Genomic DNA, 18,659 nt, shown 5'->3' with positions numbered 1-18,659 from the left:
CTGTGCAGACAGTAATTTTATTTTTCAGCTCAGCAGAGGTGTGGCGAAGTGTTTCAAGTGGACGCTCCCATCCCTTTTCAGTACGTGGGAGCTCCGTCAATTTGCTTTACATGGCTGATCCGAATGGCAGTTATTAGTTGGAAATTAACCCCAAATCCTGAAGAAGGTTAAATGATAATAGGTTTAGAGGTCGCACTGGTACGAAAGGAGTTCACCTTTGGGAAATCCATATCTATATCTGGCTGTTTTTAAGAACTTATGGGTCTGGTTCAACTTCATGTTTATTTTGCAGCATTGCTTTGGGTAGAGTTGCTGCTGGTCTTTCACTGATGTGTGAGATCAGAGCAATGCCTTGTGGTGTTTAACTCTTTGCAGTCTCAGCAGCAAGCCGCTGAAAATTGTGCAAGCCCATTTGCAGCAATACGGTATTTGCTGAACACATTTTTCCCCGGATGCTTTGGCAGGGCAGTGGTGAGGACTTGAAACTCTGGGGAGAGATGGCTGTGGATGTGCAAGAGGAGTCCAGGGGTGCAGAGTGTTTAGCAAACACTCCTGTATGAATCCTCACGCTTACTGGAATTTTATTGTGTTTTAACCCAGTGAGGTGTTTTGCTTCAGTAGAGAAAAAAATACCTTTACTAATCAGCAGTTTAGACATCTCAAACCTGAAAGTCATACTGACTTTGGCCACATTTTCCCCCTCTCCTAGTAGGCTGGCTGAGAAATGTGCAGAGTACACCCATGCGGAGGGTGTTGAAAGAGTTCATACAGTGTACATGGAGACGTTATTATCTGGAATATATTTTAACTCAACTCTTTTTTAAATTTTCCCTCACTTTTTAAAAACTATTTTTAACATCTGTGTGTTAAAGGAAAACTGCATGTTGCATGAAAGGTTTCTTTGTTTGGCATTGTCGAAATAGCTGAATTCAGGGGATTATGAATTTAATTTGCTGGCCCTCAAATACTTGCCTTCTCTAGCATTGCACTCCGGTGACTTGCACCATTGTGCTTGCTGTGCGCGCTCTTATCTTCCAGATTTGTGTGTGCCCAGATATTGCTTGTTCAGCTGTTGCTGTTCAGCATAGTTTGGAGTTTTTCACATTCTGGTTGCCTGTCTGTGCCTCAGCCCTGTACTCGCAGCTGAGGCTGAGCTTCCCCACTTCCTCCTGTACCGCTCAGACCTGTCCAAGACACTTACGGATCTGTGCTGAATGGGTGACAATGATGGCAAAGCTGCTAACGCCGCTTAGTTCCAACTCCCTTCTTCATTAGCAGTGATGGCTAAGTAAGAGCTGTGGAATTGCACAGTCAGTGCTGGACCTCAGAATGATGAGAGGCATTTTCAGACTCAGCTGGAAGCTGAAGAGGCGTCCCTGGCTAGCTCTGCCACGCTTGTAAAGGGCTGTGTCATTTATTTGCTTCACTGTGTTACTGTTTTTTAGTAACTTTAAATGACTAGTTTCTGAAGTTTGAGACATGGAGGAAATATATTGGGAAATATAGGAAGTGTGACAGTTAATTAAAGGACATAAGAAATCAAAGATTGACAAAAAAAGGAGCCATAGCTATCAACATAATAGGGACGTGGAGACAGAAATCCAGAATCCATGTTCCAGATCTGTTCCTTTGATGAAAAAAGAGGATTTCCTGGCACACCACTTCATTTGTTGGAGGTACAAGTATGTAAAAAGAAACGGTATTTTTCTTTTGGGTGTTCTCTTCTAGTTTACTTTTACTTTTGCTAACAAATCTGTGATACAATCAGTTCAGAATTTAGTGCATGTTAAGTGATACTTGATGATCAGTTTTAGTATGTCTCAGTACACCTTATGAGTTTCAGCCTTACCACAACTGTTATGTTGGTATATTTGTGCTTAATACTCCAGGAACGCTGGAGGGGCTGAGGTGGGAGGGCAGCGCTGGAGCTCTCCTTGTCCAAGCCCCTGCTCGGAGCAGGGTCAACATGAGCACATTGCTGAGGGCCGTGTCTGGTCAGGTTTTGAATATCTGCAAGGAGGGAGACTACCCAGCCCATCTGGTCAAACCCTTCCAGTGCCAGACCACCCTCACGGTGGAAAAGGTTTTTTTATGTTTAAAAAGAATTTCCTGTATTTCAGTTCATGCCCATTGCCTCATGACCACAATAATATTTCTCATAAGAATAATTTGTATTCAGCCTCTTGTCAAATTACATCGGTTCAATCATGCTTGTAATTTCCTGTAAAAAATAGTTAAAATAGGGTTAAAAATAGTCTTATTTGCAGAAATCAAAATGAGAGGTTAGGACTTTACGAAGTAGTGTATAGCATTGAATGAGGACTCTTAACACTTCTATTTCTGCTTAATATGTGAAACGGTGCATTTTTTTTCCCCAGTTAAGCTTTGTAATTATGACCAAAGAATGTTTTATCAGATCTTTGTTGTAAGCTGCTCTTCAGTGAATGTATTATGTCATAAACTTCAGTGGATACAAGATCAGATTTCTGATTTTTTTAAGACTGTCATAAAAAACTTCTGTGGGTAGAAATGAAATGCAACAGCAGCAATAAGACCTGAGGCATCTTTCCCCATCTTCATAACTTTAATTAACTTAAAATCGCACTGGACAGGCCTCAAGTAATGTGCAAAAGTGGCATCTAATAGCTGGAAATTATTAAGAAACTTTCAGCTGTCCTCTGGGAGTACGCCTCAGCGCTTCTGTGTCCATAAGGATGCCAAAAATATCCCCAGTAATTCTGAACTCTTTTGGCAGATGAAGGAAGAATGACTGGTTTTACAACAGTTGAGATCAGATGGTGGCAGATCTATCGTACACTTCTCTGCGTTACGGAATACGTTTGCTGGGAAATAAGCTGCGATCGTCTGTTCTTTCTCTCTCCGTCGATTTGTTGCTAGTGAGTTAGTGTTAGCGTTATCATCTGTAAAAGATGGAAGACAGTAAGTTCAAATCACTCGGTTGTTCTGCGTGCTTTTCGTTTCAAATATTCCTAATGCGGTTTCATTGCTATCTTGGGGAAAAGAAAAAAGTAGTTTTCTCTTTCAGCCGCGTAATAATGAGCGGCTGTCAGATGCGCTTTGATACTTCCGTGGCTTGGAGCATCAGTGGCCACACAGAAAAATACACCTTTTCCTGCTAAGTCTTTGTTTTTCTGTGAGAGATGAGCTAATACAATGTTGGCAAGAGAGACTGCCTTTGTTCTGCTAAGATGTATCATTTTAGCTGCGGATGAGTCTTGGAAAACAAAAGCATTTAATTTTCTATCACAACCAAGTAATCTGCATGAGGAACTGCGGATAACAAAACAAACTATTTCTGCCGTGTTCGTAGGAGCTACCTTGGCTCTTTTGTATTCGTGTTTGTTTGTGGAATTCCTACACCTGTTTTCCTCTGGGTTTTGTTCTTAGAAACTACTCTAGATTTTATTTTTTTTTTTCTTTATAGATATCTTTATCTCCAGGCTGTTTTCCAGTCCACCAGGAGCAATTGCAAAGTTGCTCCTGCACAAACTTTAAGTAAGCCTTATATATCCCTGTAAAATCATATCTCCATTCATTCTGGAAATGCAAAACCTCCTCTCCTCAGGGTGTACATTCACTCTGGCTGAAGTTTGCTACTATCACAGTGACTGCAACTCATCATCTATTTAGGGATGTAATTCGACCAGCTGAGATGGACGGTCACATCTACATCTAACCTTAATTCATGATAACCCTTATTTTCCTCCCGTGTCTTGAGCAGACTCCATCTCCATTCGGGCAGCATCTAGCCCAAAATAAGTGTTTCGGGTGCATGTTCAGATGTGAAAAAGAGTGAGTATAAGGGGTCATCCTGTAGTCTCAGCTCCTTTAGGTAGTTTGTTCCATTGCTGCAGTTCAAAGCTTGATGTTTTGCATATCAGTCATGTTTGTAAAGCCTACATAGAAGTAACTTAAAAGGATTCGAAAATTCCTTTTGCTTTCGGAAGGTGCTGTGTAGTATAGGCTGTAATTACTTTCCTCTGAGATAAAGAACCCAGGTCTGGACTGAGGAAACAGGGATGCTGCAAGAACCCAGACAGTTGGTGGTTTGTAATAATTATTCAGGAGTCTGTTGATGGGAATGCCTGTCCTGACGTTCCCCGTGCCTGGCCTCTCTCAGGCTTGTTTTCCAGTGTTTCCATAAGCCAGAGAGAGTCTCCATCCTTTTTTTTATTATTATTTATTTTTTTCCAAGGGAGGCTTCTGATCCAGAGGATACCTGCCTAGCTCCGGGCCCAGCCCCAGAGTGGTGCTGCTCTCCTCTGGGTTTCCCCACGCGGTTTGCACGCTGTCGCTCAGCCATCTCCTTAGCAACTCGGAGCAACCACAGCACAGAGCCACACAGCCCCCGGGGGCTGCGCTTCGCTATTTATAGGCAGTCGAGCCTGGATGAAAATTTTCAGAGAGCTCTGGTAAGGCCTCTGCAAGCAAAAAAAAAAACAAAAAACAAAACAAAACAAACAAACAAACAAAAACAAACAATCAAACAAAAAACAAACAACAACAAAAAAAAACACCTTATGGGTCCTGCTAGAGGACCTGGCTTGGTACCACGTCTCAAAGTCCTACCCTTCGCACGGTGCTCAACCCTTGCAGTGAAACATGTTCACTCTGATGCATAGCAAGGATTTTCTGTTTACATAGCTGCTAATTAACCTTTCAAGAATCATCTTCTCTGTAACCCAGGTTAGGAAGTGAGATGCAGGTGCAAAAACAACAGCCTGGGGTAATATCGTGTTGTAACAGGCAAAGTCTCAGGGATGATGCCATGTCTGTGGTTTTTTCATTTCAGGGGTATGGCTTAGTGAGATCTTAGCAAACAGGGGAGGAAAATATTTTTTCAGAGCTTTGTGGTTAGCTTTTTAAAATTATGTTTCTTCAAGTAGAATTCTACATTGAAAACAAGATTTAATCACTGGTTATATTGCTTAGTGTTGCTCTGCAAAGGTTTATTGATTCAGCGTTTCCCTTAGTCATGTGCCTGAGAAATGAAGTAGAGGACGTGCGGTGGTGCTAAGAGCGAGTCAGAGCATTAAAGAAATAAAGGATAATCCATTAAAATGGGGTGAATGGTGACCCTGAGCAGGACACCCGTTTTCATGAACACTTCATGTATGATGAGCTAAAAACTAGGTGAGACCCAGGAAGTAATTTTGTAATTAATGGGAAATAATGTTTTAGATGAACACGAGGTGCATGTTGGAGATCCCAAAGCTACCATACCTACTTTTCTGTCAGCTTTGTACTTCTTTACCTGGGCAAAATAATAATGAAAGACTTAACATTATGAAAGTTAGGGAAGTGGATTTTTTTTTTCCTTTTTAAACCTTGCATGTGGACCTTGGGTACCAGCGTAGGAAGATTTCACGTTCTGGTCCTAGGGCTTCCCTCCCAGATTTCCCTCATACCCTGCATTCCTTTCCAGTGTCTGCTAATGGGAAAAGCCTTGGAGGAAATGTCATTCTGCTTTTAAAATAGGTTTTGGTGTCTCAGATTCATCTCTGGAATAGTTCTCCTGGATGCTGTGGTGAAAAAATAATGTTTGTCTTGAACTGGAGGAGCAAGGGAAGTCCAAAGCACCATTTAACCTGCTTTGGTTGGCAGGAATGTGGGAATGACATGCTTTTGTGTGTGCTCCTGGGGGGAGAAGGAGGCTCTATGAGCAACAAGAACATGGGGAGGTGAAGACATGCGCTGGATAGGCAGGCTGATTGACAGCCCAGCTGGTGGAGATCTGTAATTGGAAATTCATTGCACATAAATCTTCTAGTACTTATCCTGAGACATGGGAAGGAGAATATCTGAGCTCTGAAGCACTTAACTCTTTCAGGACCATCTGGGCAGATGTTCAGCTTTCAAAGTAGCAAGACTGCTAAAGTGTTTCTCTTTAAAGACTTTGGATTTTGTTGCAGCAAGAATGCTGGTGGAAGAAAAAGCCACCATGTGCTCCAAGTGATAGCATTTAGGTGCAGCTTTAAATATTTAATGTTTATTTGTTCTACAGTTCAGCTTCAGATTGTCTTGGAAAATTCATCTTCGTATTTGGTGGTGAACACATTTTGCCTTTACAAAACGCATCTTGCACGTGTTGCCTGCCAATTTCATGTCTGATTTACCTGATTTGTGTCTCCACTTTGGTGGGCTTATTGTATGTTTGTCCATGTGCCAGCAGGCTCTGCAACTGTATTTTAAGAGGTCTGTTCATGTCTAAATATTTATATTCTTTTCCATGAGGCTGAGACTGATTGTATGTACTAGCAACAATGTCCCTGCACCCCCTCCTTCCCCCCCGTCCAAGTGTGTTTTTGGTACATTTTCCTCTTCACTTGATTTCAACACTCCAGTGGTTTCCACTATGTAGATTTGAATGTATAATTGGTTTCTGGTGACCACATTTTTTCTCATTTATTTTGGTCTGCCTCTGTTCTGTTACACACATATTTGTCTCTCCATTAATGTCAATGTGAATTACAGATGAAAAGCTAAGTGTAGATAAATTAGTAACCACGCAAAACGGAAGGCGGCATTTAACTTTCTGAATTATTTGTGTGGGCACAGGACAGCTAATGAATACCTGAGGATCCGAACAAACGAGCAGCGCTGGGACGCAGCGCTCTGCTGTCGAGGCGGTTCGCAGTGGGGTGGCTGGGGAGGGTGGGGAACATACGGGGGCCAATGCAACCATAAAGGCTTTTAACACCTACGCTCCTGGCAAGTGTGGTGGGTAGATGGGAGCACAGGTTATGGTTCCGGAGCCAAAATTCATGCTCGCCACATACAATAAATAGAAGACTGAGTTGTCTCCACCTCGGTCCATAATGCACTGAGATTTCTCTCGACCCTTAAAACGGTGTAAAAACGTTCAGAATGGTGTTTCTCACTGTAAAACTCCGGTGTTTGGATTAAAGCCTTCCTTCAAGATGGGCCATGTTCTCTGCTTCACTGCCTGTGGTAACATTTTATTCATTTATGTCAGGAGAAACCCTTTTGTCTTCAGCTGAACAACTGCTTTGCTTGTGGTGCCCTGCAGAAGCATTATGAGAGATTCCCTTAAAGGGAAGCACTTGGCTATTTTCTGAGCTCACTTTCAAAGTACTCTGAATTAATTATAAATGAGTAAAGCCGTCTGGCTCTTGATTACACAATTGCCTATCCTGGATTGCCTGTAATGAAATGTAAGCTGGCCCAATCGTGGTAAAACGGGAGATGCTTTTCCTTCCTCTCTATCTTATGATCTGAGCTATTCTCAGATCTACTGTCCTGATTTCTTTTAGGCAGCAATGCTGTCAGTCTTAAATTTCCTCCTCTTTCTCCCTGCTACCCTATTTTTATTAGGCTTCCCTTTGGCTGCACTTACCATGCCTATATCCGGTTGTAATTTCCATTGGAAGTGGTTAACATGCACTGGTACAGTGCCTTTTGCGCTGAACTATCCCAATGCATTTTATTTATTTAAAGGATTCTAAGTGCATGTAGTATCTAAGTCTTTGACAAACACATAAAAATACACAGAAGTCAAGCACTTAGCTGCCCTGGGAGGATGGCTTCCCTGCTGCCTCTTCCAGGAACATCCATAAACCCAATTACTCGCGTAGTTTAGTAACTGAATTCTGTGCTTTGTATATGGTGAACCCTGATCTGTCATCTCCATCATTTACCATAACAAGAACCTCACAGGGTGTGCTGTGTCGTGTCCCATCCCTGCCTTTTTCTGCCCTTGTTTTTGTGTAGTGCTGGATATTGTGGGCAGCAGTTCTTCCTTTTGCCACGTTTTCACTGGGTCACCAGATGGGAAGTGAGCTGGCTCCGTGCAGGGAATGACCTGGATGCCTTTTGCCCTGAAGTTTTTGCTCTGGATAAGAGAGCAGGAGCAGTGCTAAGCAGCTATAAACTCTTGTTTTTACAGCACTGCAATTACAGTCCAAACCTGAATTTTGGAGAAGAGACCATTGAGCACTAACACAGTCAAACTGCGCCACACATAATGGTGATGGAGATGCTCCTTGCTCTGTCCCAGCCCTGCTCATGGCCTTCAGCTTGCTGAGGAAGGATGGGTTCAAAATGGTTTAGGACAACAGCAACCTCCTTTTCCAAGATGCAAAGAGTGCAACAAATTTATTCCCCTGCTGCTCTTCTCCTCTCTTCCTTGTGTGAGTATAGGGAGGTGAAGAAGTGCTAGGGAAATGCATTAATCTGTAGTTTTTCATCTCTTATAAGAATAAATGGAATTGTCAAAGTATAATGGATTCTCCTGACCTTTGGTTTTACACCTTTGATGGAGATAGTAGGCCAGTGGCATGGTGGTCCTCCAGGCAGTTGGCTCAGAGCTGTCTCGAGAAGTAGTCTGTACCCACTGAGCTCCCATCCTCCCTGCCTGTGGGATTTGGAGCCCCTGCTCACGAGTACTGCCTGCTCCCAAACTGCCAGATAGCTGATGCCTGTTACTGTGCCAAACTTGGAATCATCTCCACCGACATTAATTTGGAGGGGAATGCCTGTTTCTTTGTTATCTTTCCTGTGTACTGGGCACTTCCTTCCTCCTACCACTGCACCACGATCAGACCATCCCACTTGCCTTTTTCTAACCAGGTGCTGCGTTTTATCTCCTCCTCCCTTCCAGCTCCCGTTGCCAGGACCTCTAGCCCTGATGGTGCTTTTGTGGAGCATCCACAGCCTTCAGGGCTCGTTCCTGCAGCTTGGCTTTGATAAAGACATCAGCCCTGCCAGGTTTAGCCTCCAGCAACCATGGCAACCAGCCTCGCAGCCTTTGAAGGAGTAGTCCGAAACACAAGTCTCTTTAAACATCCATGCAGTTCGCTTCAGGAGTCCTCCCCAAAATGGATGGGAATTGTCACTTGACAGCATTTAGCAAATAGGGCAGAACTCAGAGAACATCTGCTCTGAAGATGACAAAAAAACGTTGAAACTATAAGGCAATTACGTTAATTCGCTCTCTCCTAATAAAAGGTCCATCAGTCTGGCTATGCTGGAAACCTGTTAGAAAGGTGCAGTCTGTGAGGGTGGTGTGTCTGTTTATTCCTCCCCCTTTCTCTGTAAGGGGTAATTGTGGCCTGTACAGGCAAATCGTAGACAATGAAGTATTTGTCCGAGAAAAAAGAAGAGCTTCAATGAGAGAAGTGATACCCAAACAGTGGAAAGCAAGGCTTCAGAAGAGAGAATTATCATTCTACATACTCAACCTACAGCTGATATATTTGAGCTACAGCTTGACCAGAGACCTTCGGAGATGCCCCTGAAATGGGGAGGTGATCTCGGTGGCACGGGCAGTCCTCACCTCCCAAAGACCTCCCACAAGCTGCACCGGAGTCGTCCACGTGTAACAGGGAGTGCTTTCAGCTGCTCTGGCGTAACGTCTACTCCGAAAATGCAACTCGATGAGGATTTTGACTGCTTGACCACAGTGACGGGGTTGTGGTGGTGGAATGTGCCAACGCACTTCATGCTGGGCTGAGCTGGCTAGCAAAAGACACTCAGAAAAGTTGGTGCTAAAATAAAACTGGAGAAGGAATAAAGTATGCAAGCTTGCAGTGAGCAGGAGACTGAAATCCTAGGCATTTGCGATCTCTTGCCAAATCCATCCATCTCTTTTCCCACATTCTCTCTCCATTTCTGAAGAATGATGCTTAGCAGTTACTTTCTGTCTTCAGCAGTAATAGATGTGAGCAGCTGTGACGTGGCAGGGTTTTACATTTAAACTGTTATTAGCATGTGTTGGAGGTATATATTCAAGCAAAGTGACACTTAAAATACATTCCACATTGTATGCCAGCATCCTATAGAAAGGCCTGACGGATCAGTAACCAAAATTAGCTATGGAGCCGTATCATTATAATATGTTGTGTGTTTTTTTTTCTTTTTCCCTGTGGAATCGCAGATCACTACATAGCAATTTACTTAGGTACTTGTAATGCTTTTATTCATACTTATTTTTCCCTCCCCGGTATCTGGGCCCATGTTGGTGGTTTTCCAGCAGGGAGGTGCTGATGTGCCCTGACCAACCAAAGGGTTTTTCTGACTATGTGTTAGGATACCAGTCTCTCTCTGCCTTTGAGGCGGCTTCATTCCTTTACTGCCCTGCCAGAGCACCAGGGGAACGGGTTCCTTGCTGCAGGGGTGGAACTGAAGCTCAGTAACACTGTCGGGACAGGGAAGGGAGACTGGAGGTGTGGTGTAGAAAAGCTGTTCGCCAAGAGCTGTCCTCCTTTAGCTCTACGTGCAGATGCTCCCTCTGGGAGCAGGGAGCAGGGTCCGGGGTGGGAGGCAGGTCCCGTAACTCTGAGCATGCTGTGGGACGTGGTGTCACCCCAGGGCCAGGCAGCTGCCCCAGGAGTCGTCCTGCACCGCCTGTCTGGGGAGCCAAGGGCTTGCAGTTAACAGGTATGAATTTCTTCCAGCAGTTTTTCTTTTCTTTCAGTTCAGTCTGGAAGAAGAGCCTTCCTCCCTGGTAAATTACAGGTATTTCTAGTCTGAGTGCCCCAGCTAGCTGTAACCAAGCCTGGGTGGTGGTGGCAGCCGTGAAGTCACAGTAACAGATGCTTTATCATAATATGGTCAGTGGTCAGAGCCCGCTGCGTCCTGATTTGATTTATGTGGCTGTGCTGGTATTTGTAGCCTCACTGATGGGAGCAGCAGTGCTGTTCAGCCTAGGTTGCAGTTAGCTTAGGTTTGCTTATCTGTGCTGTAGTCCGATCTCAGGTACAGCACCAACACCTTGCTAGGAGGGAACGAGCATCTCAGGTGGGAAAGGTGAGAAATAACCTGTTGCTTTTTGACATTGTGCTTGGTCTTACCTCACGGTACTTTACTTGGGAAGGTCTGTTTTGTACCCACACGCTCAGGAGTTAAAAGATGTGAAAATGACATACAGCAAGATAATTTGGTGAGCTGAAACAAGAGCCTCTGTAGTCAGCAGTGAAAAGAAGGCACCCTAAAAAGTTCAAAAATCATTTGTATAGAGGCAGAGGACGTGCTGAGATTGAAAGGAAACTTTAAGCAATGCTGGTGCAGTTTAACACACAGGATGCCAAGCTTGGGTCTCCTGTGGGCTGCAGGAGATGCCAAGCCCCACTCTCAGCACTGACTTATTTCCCCAACATCATCCAGAGTTGTAGAGAAGTGTCTGCCCATGCTTTTGGAGCAAGGGGCCCTGAATTTATGGAAAGCTCAGGAGCCCAGCAGATGAACCAAGGGTGCCTGCAGGCAGATCTGCGAGCTTCGTTTTTAGATGTCAAGACCTGAGGAAAGTTTTGGGAAGAAAACGTGCTGGTGGAGGGAGGGAACTGATGGGCACCACAAGCATCCTGCTGGCCTGTGCACCGCGGCGGTGCAAAGTCCTGCTGTACTTCTGGCGCTGCGGATCTCGCCTTTGGAGGGGTGGTGGGCAGCATGAGGGCTGGAACAAGGTTTCCTCACTCCCGGTTCATCTGGGTCAGGACTGATTGTTTGTTTTGGCTGAGGGTGCCATGACTCACTTGTGTCTAGTGGGGCTGTGCAGGTACCCACCAGGGAGATCAGACATGGGGTAGTTGAAACAGGTGCCACAGCTCCACTGGGGTGTGCTGGGCATCCCTGTGTGATGGGAGGGTAAAAACCCGGCCCTACAGCCTGATGGCTGCAAGTTCCTAAAACCCAAATTCCAAATGGGAAATTGGCCTTTTATCCTTGGTGCTCACCACGTAGTAGTGCACAGCATCATTCAGCTGAACTTCACCGTGGTTTAATGTGCAGTTGTAAATCCTAATTGTTCGACTAACCTTCTCTGGTGTTAAGTGGCTTCAATAGTAGTTTTTCCTTTATTTTATTTTTTTTGTTTCTGGCTTTCTGTTCATTCTATTTTTAAAAATGTAATTAGAAATTAAAAAGAACAAAACAAACCTACAATACAACTGATGTAGACTGACGTGAATTGTCATCTCTTGAAACCGTGTGCCATCCGAGGTTCTGCAACCTGATACACATCCCCTTCATTTAGTAAATATTTAAAATATCTACAGAGAGTTTTTCGCATTCCTGAGCAAAGACCACGTTGCCATGTATTCACCAGTGTTTCTAAGTATCAATGTTTTGAAGCTAGGGCTTATTTAGTTAAATGTTTTTTTATTTTTAAATTTCTAGTATTTATTGTACTATATGAAACCTGATATTAAATGGAAAGAGAGAAGCCTATCAATCGATCCTTCTTTTAATAATCCAAATGAGTATATTAAAAAGAACATGTAAGCAACTTTAAATATGCCAAGGGCTGTAGTCTTTGAGAACAGGAACAGTTGAATCGGAAGGTTTAGATAATGAACAGAGTTGACGATGCTTGTAATAAAGTGGATTAGCTGTTACAAATTGTTTTACGCCATGTATCCTCATGTAGCTAATCTCCCATGTTTGCAATTTCTCTCAGAGGTTCTTGAGGAGCACCCGGCTAGGTTGTACTTCTCCAAAGAGTGTTGTAAATGCTGACGCTTAATACAGTTTTTGAAGGAGAATAAAAGAAAAATATTTATAGCTTTCCTTCTGGGTGCTGCCCCATTAGCAGTCATTAGTTCCTGCCCTCAGGTAGTAAATACTGACTTCTTTCTCTTTTGGTAGCAGCTCTTTCCCTTTGTTAGCTCTCTTCAGCTCAGACTTCTGTTAGGTACCCATTACGGCTTCTGTAGCATTGTCTTTTTTCTCAGAATTTGCTTTTATTCACATGAAAGTCATGTTCTTCCTCCAAATCACATTAAGGTAAAAGCATGCTGTCCTGTGGTTTATCAGTCTGGTGTCACTGGAGGCCGCCTCTGCTCAGAAAGGCTTCCAGCCTCCTCCTGCTGCCTCCAGCAACACCAGTGGCACCAGTACGGGTTTCTCTGCTGGCTATTGGGAACCAGGACCTCTGCAGCAGCACTCACCATTGTTTCCTTCGCCCAGAGGTTAACTGATAATGTGGGCTGATCCCAGTGCATTCGGTTATTTTGAGAAATGTTTTCTGTCCATTTTTCTCCACACCCGCGGGGTGTCCTTCTGTGCAATTCCCCACTGGCTTGAAATGTTCTGTGAAACTGGGACTGTAATTCTAATCAGAGAATTATATCTGACTTTTTTTTCTAGCAAAGTGGATTATGATTTTATATATATATATATATATTTGGAATAAAACCTGTCAGCATAGACACGTGCTTATTTTTTTTTATTATTTTTTTTTTTAGAGTACAGGAGCTCCTTAAACACTGTAGATTGTGCTTTGGCTCATATTTAAAGGTAGACTAGGATGATGCTGATTTTTTTTTTTTCTTAAGGAACAAATAGCTTGACTTTCAAAATATGTCAAATTTAGTTGCTTGTGTTTGAAACAAGAACTGTCTTCGCAGTTAAGGGACTTGAAAAGCCTGGAATCAGTTCCCTGCTATTCTCCAGCACTTCTTGCATCTCCTTGGGGAGGCAGTTTAGGCTTTCAGTGTTCAAATCATCATCTCTAAAATGGGGATAATAAAGACTTTCCTAGTGCCTAGGAGTGTTGAGATGACAGATCGACTGATGGATCCTTTATGGGTTCTAAGAGCACTTACGATCCCCTGTGCAGCTGTAAACATCAACCTTTCCCAAAATGCAGGTACCCACTGGACCTCTTCAGCCTGGATGTATTCAGTGGATTATGTTCTTATTACAGTGTTTTTCTGTGAAAATAATTTGATTGCTGGGGTGAGCTTTCCCTGCCTTTTGTCAGATGGGGCTAGAAGTATCCAGCAGCTCGCGGAGAAGAGAGCCATTGCCAGGTGCCCCTTGAGAGCATGTCCCTTATTTGCAAGACTTCCCTGGAGCCCCTCTGCTATCCCAGCCTCACTGTGGCTTTGTGCAGCTCAGGCTCTCATGGAAGGAGGGCACTTCTCTAGCAGGTGGGTTGTGTATGCTCTCACATTGAGAGGTGATGCAGAGCACTTGCAAAGTGCTTTGGTCCCTTGCAAAGAGAAGCACAATATATGAGGTTGAGGCCACTTTTGGGGATGCTCAACCAATTCACGTTGCCACCAAATTTAGAAGGGTAAATGTAATTTTTTAGACTCTGGACGGTCAGGTTGTTGTTACCAGCGATCTTTGATTCTCATTTCAAATCCTTCATCTGGACTGTGTTTGATGTGCTGCAGCGCTGGGTCAATAACAGCTCTGGAGCATGAGGTTCTGTAGCATTTTCGTTGACGTCCTGCAGATATTTCTGTGTTCTGCCCTCATTCAAATTCTGACCCAGCATTTCCCTGCTCAGTGCTGCGTTACTTAGGGATATTTCCTTCCTGACCCTTCCTGCACCAAAAACACCAAGTCAGCTAGATTAAATGTGTGAAGTCAATAAACAGCATCTTCATCAAGTGTACAGGAGCCCGGAGTGACGATAGCTCAAGAAACATGGACTTTGTCTGCATAAGCAATTTACTGGTGCTCTTTTGGGTCGTCCCATGTTAAAAAAAAAAAAAAAAAAGCCTTTGGCTTGTGATACCTGGTGGGATGGTTGAAGGCTGCTCAGGATATCTGCATAATCCACATTTACCAGGCTGTAAAAGATCTTACTAAGCATCATAAAGAGTTTGTAAAAAACACTGTGGCATCATTTGGAGCTATTACTTGTAGTCACTGACTAGCAGGATTTCATCCTACTCATTTTTTTTTTTTTCCTTCCTCAGCTAGAATCGTAACCTTAGCATTATTTAATTGGAGGCTTTTTCAGTTAATTAATTTAACTCTTGACTGCCTTTAGTAGCATGGTTTTATGAGTATTTTTAATTGATCTTATTCATACAGAAACACAATCTCGCATTAATTTAACAAAATGGATTCAAGTCACTGGTCAACCCAGCTGTTCAGTCAAGGATCTTGCTCAGTGCTATTTATTAGGTTTGGTTTGAAGGTTATGGCTGCCCCAGAAACAAAAAAGCAAAAGCGACTGCTGGTACTGAAACCCTTTATTTGTAAGCAGGTTCACTGCTGGATGTTGTTAGCTTGCATTTCTCCTGGACCCAGCAAATAAAAATATTTTTCTTTGCCTTTTCTCACCGCTGACTTTCCCAGACAAGCAGAAGTCTGGAAAGGGGAAGGGGCATTCTTAACCTGTGAATTTCAGACAGGTTAGATTTAAGCAAACCACCCATTTATTCTTTGATTAATGGCTTGCAGGCAGTTGGCTGTGGACTGTATTGTATTAATTTGTGACGGCAAGAGTTAATGCTAGTAATTGCATTTCCTCTATAGAGAGAGCCTGTAGTAGATTGTTTTTACGTGGCAATCTGTGATTGATAGATCAGGGAAAACAGGAGCAAAGAAGGTTACTGCCTCCCAACCACTTCCCCCTTCAAATTAAAATAATTCCCAATTTGTAGGGTGCCTTGCAGCACGTGCTGTGGGAATGAAGCAGTAAACACACTAGGCTGCATTCCCTTAGAGCAGCGAACCTCTTACTGCATTTCTTTCACCAAACCAAACAAGTCATGTTGTTGGGAGGCCATTTGAAACAAGCGTGCTGGCGAAACAGCCCCCAGACCCCTTCAGCAAACTTCCTGTACGCCAGGCGGCGGACCTGATGAAAGAGCCCGTTTGTGAACCTTTGGATTCCTTCCATTGATTTGTAAATCCACTTTAATAAAGTCCTGGCGAAGCTAGTGAAATGAGCAGCCGATGTTCTGCTTCTATCACGTTTCTAACAAATATCTGATGCAGCTTGTGCCACTGGCGCTGGCACATGCTTTTCTATTTTTTTCCCCCTGTGTTGGATCCTTTTGAGACCGGGGGAGTAGGGAAACGGGGAAAAAAAAAAAACGCAGCCTCCATGAGCCACAAATTACATGGCTGCTTTATTTTTCAGTGCTGCTAAAACTCAGCTTATTTAATATCGATCATACCAAGGAGCCAGCGAAGTACAGTGTTAATTGGGTCCACTGGAATTCCAGCCCCCTGGGACCGAGAGCTTCCAAGGCTGGGAGGGCGGAGGGAGGCAGGCGAGGAGGAGGGGACCCGCTGCGCGCCGCATAAAATCTAAGTGCACCAGACACCAAGGCTTCTGCTTGCGTCGCTGGAAAGCAGTCGCGGCGTTTCCCACCCACCCCCCCTTTCAAAAATTAGGCAACTCATTTCATTATTATTTTTTTGAAGTCCGGCAGCTCATCTTGAGTTAACAGCTCCTTTCTTTTTCTGTTATTTTTCTTTCCTTTTCTTTTTTTTTTTTCTCTTCCCCGTTTGCAGAGTTTTTTTTTATTATTATTGTTTTCTTCTCTTTTCTGCAAAGCTGCAAAAGCTCTGCTTTGAAAACTGCTGCCCCAGAGTGCAGTTGCTTAGCTGTCCTGTCAGCATTGTTCTAATGCTCATTCCATATGTATGTCACATAGGAGCAGTACCCTCCTCCTCCTCCTCCTCCTCTCCCTTCCCCCAATCCATGCATTTGATTTTTTTCCTTCCTAAAGACTGTTTTTTTTTTTTATTATTTTTTTTTTCCCAAGAAGCTTGGAAACAGGGAAATTCAAACTGAACGATCCTGAGCTGTGGTTAGTTCTGCAGCCAAGACCAGATTTCTCTTAGAAAAAGTGTTTGCTCTGTTCCTTCTTTCCCTTGCTCCCTTTTTTCTTCCCTGTAAACACAAAGGCTTTAAAAACCTAAGATCTGTAGTTCTTTTTGCTTTTGCTTGTTACCGTGACAGCATGTATCTCTGTTGCTGAAGAATGAAGCAGGCAGGCTGGAGTTTTTTTATGTTCAGTGCTTTTGGGACCACTAAAGAGAAGTCCGCAGAGAAATATGTACAGCAACTGTGCCAACTGAGTTTCTCGTGCCTGTTATCTGTCACTTATTCTGACTAAAAGGTAAGGGATTCTTCTTCTTTTTTCTTTTTTCTTTTTTTTTTTTTTTTTTTTTATTGCTAAAGTCTTTGTGCATTGTTTGTGCAGTCATTTGACATGTGCAACTAATTGGCTGGTGAGGGAGGTGGGTTATGAAGATTTTTTGTGTTAAGGTGCTAACAGATCATCCAGGCAAAGCTCTTTACATCCAGAGGAAGAAAAGTAATCTTCTTTTATTTTTTTTTTCTCCCTTTTTCATCTCAAATGGTTCTTCCTGCCTGACTCGCCCCTGATTGAGACATAAAGCTGGGGCATTATCACCGCTGCTTATCTTTCCTGCTCCTCTTTCTCTACCTAGGAAGCACACGCAGGGCTGGTGTGTGCGTGCGCATGTGTGGGGCCAGGCATGCACCCTCGTACATGGGGAATGCCTGGCGGCGTGCACATCCTCCTCTTTTACTGTAACTAAACATCTTCAAGCGCTCTTTGCAAGGTAAGAATGCCTTAGTTCAGCACACTGCAGCTTATGCCTGTTTAAAATTATTACTTGGATTACAGTGCATACTGTGGAAAGTTATTAGTTTCCACAGAGACCAATTTAATTGGGGGTATGTGTGCAGCGGTTCTGGTCCGTGCTTTACACATACTACTTAACGGGAGAGTACGAAATGGTATTTTTTTTTCCTTAGCTCTTGTGAAGGGTGAAGTTTACACTTTCTGTTCAGCGTAACAAATGAAGTTACAGCTGAAATTGAATAAAGCTGCAGAGAAGCATAGCCTTACAAGGCTTTTCAACTCAGCCCTGATAGTCAGAAGATAGTTTATTAAAATATTTTTTTTTGCACTGCGTTGCAATATGCAGAAATGTTAGTGGGAGGGCATCTTTGCCAAACAGAAGTAGCAGCAAGTGATGCCTGGACTGGATCTTTATATTGTTTCTGGGTTAGAAACCTACTTAATCCATAACATTGGGCTGCTTTGCTTTTTTTTGCATGTCTGTGTGCTGTATGCATCTTTCAACAGCCTCCCTCTTAGTTCAAGATTGCTTTGTTTTATGAAATGTGTTTTACCTTTGCAGACAGGAGAAGTGCACTCGGTGACTGTCCCCTTAGCTATGACACAGTGCATTATTTGCCATTTTGGAGGAGGCTTATTTTTAAGACTTGCTTTGGTTTCTTTCCTAGGTATTTCTGTTCTGTCTTAATGCTAGTTCTCTGACTGGAAAATGCATCTTAAGGACATTTGTTTCTCATGCTTTATAGTAATCAGTGGCTGAGACAGTTGAGCAACCTCCTTTACTAATTCTGCCTTACCTTGAATGTTGTCTTGCTTATTTGACTAATGAGGAATGCCACCAGATAGGTAATTAGTTTTGTTTAAAAACAGTCTGAAAATCTAAAGTGTGAAGGAAGAGAGGAAAGTCCTGTCTGAAGGCATTAATTTCTTTCTTTACTGTAGCTGTTTATAATGTAGCTGTTTATAATGTCATTTCAGAATCAGATATTTCCCAACACATGCTCTGTGACTGTATTTTCCCATGATTGTTGCTTTATATCAGCACTGAGAAAACAGTCATTTAGATAACAGGTTTACATTGACATCCTTTTTATAATATAGAAAGGAAGAAGCAGTAATAAGTTAAATTGGCATCTGCTAATTATGCTGAATACAGATTGTGAGCTCTGCAAGTCGTCCCTTGCCTTAATGCTGTTAGCATATTTTAGCACTGGCAACCAAAGGAAAGAAATTTGATTTTTTTTAAAAAAAAGATGACTTGTGAAGAAATGTGAAGTTTTTTTTTTTTTTTTTTTTTTTTTTTTTTTTTTTTTT

At 43.0% G+C, this 18,659-nt stretch overlaps 1 protein-coding gene across 11 annotated transcripts in view; it reads left to right on the top strand.

Annotated features, from left to right (window-relative positions):
* The window catches only part of FAT3 (FAT atypical cadherin 3), a 417,502-nt gene that overhangs the window by 52,795 nt on the left and 346,048 nt on the right, over positions 1–18,659 (top strand). Inside the window, exon 1 of one of the 11 annotated variants that reach the window (XM_035328894.1) lies at positions 16,223–16,853. The exons of 9 other annotated variants lie outside the window; for them this stretch is intronic. The gene's annotated coding sequence lies outside the window, so the exon portion shown is untranslated. Of the gene's footprint in view, positions 1–16,222; positions 16,854–17,239; positions 17,323–18,659 lie in introns of those variants that run through there. One more of the 11 variants, XM_035328900.1, reaches the window with a different exon arrangement.

Source organism: Oxyura jamaicensis, chromosome 1 (assembly GCF_011077185.1).
Source record: "Oxyura jamaicensis isolate SHBP4307 breed ruddy duck chromosome 1, BPBGC_Ojam_1.0, whole genome shotgun sequence".
Taxonomy (NCBI): domain Eukaryota; kingdom Metazoa; phylum Chordata; class Aves; order Anseriformes; family Anatidae; genus Oxyura; species Oxyura jamaicensis.
This window is presented reverse-complemented; position numbering and strand designations above follow the sequence as displayed.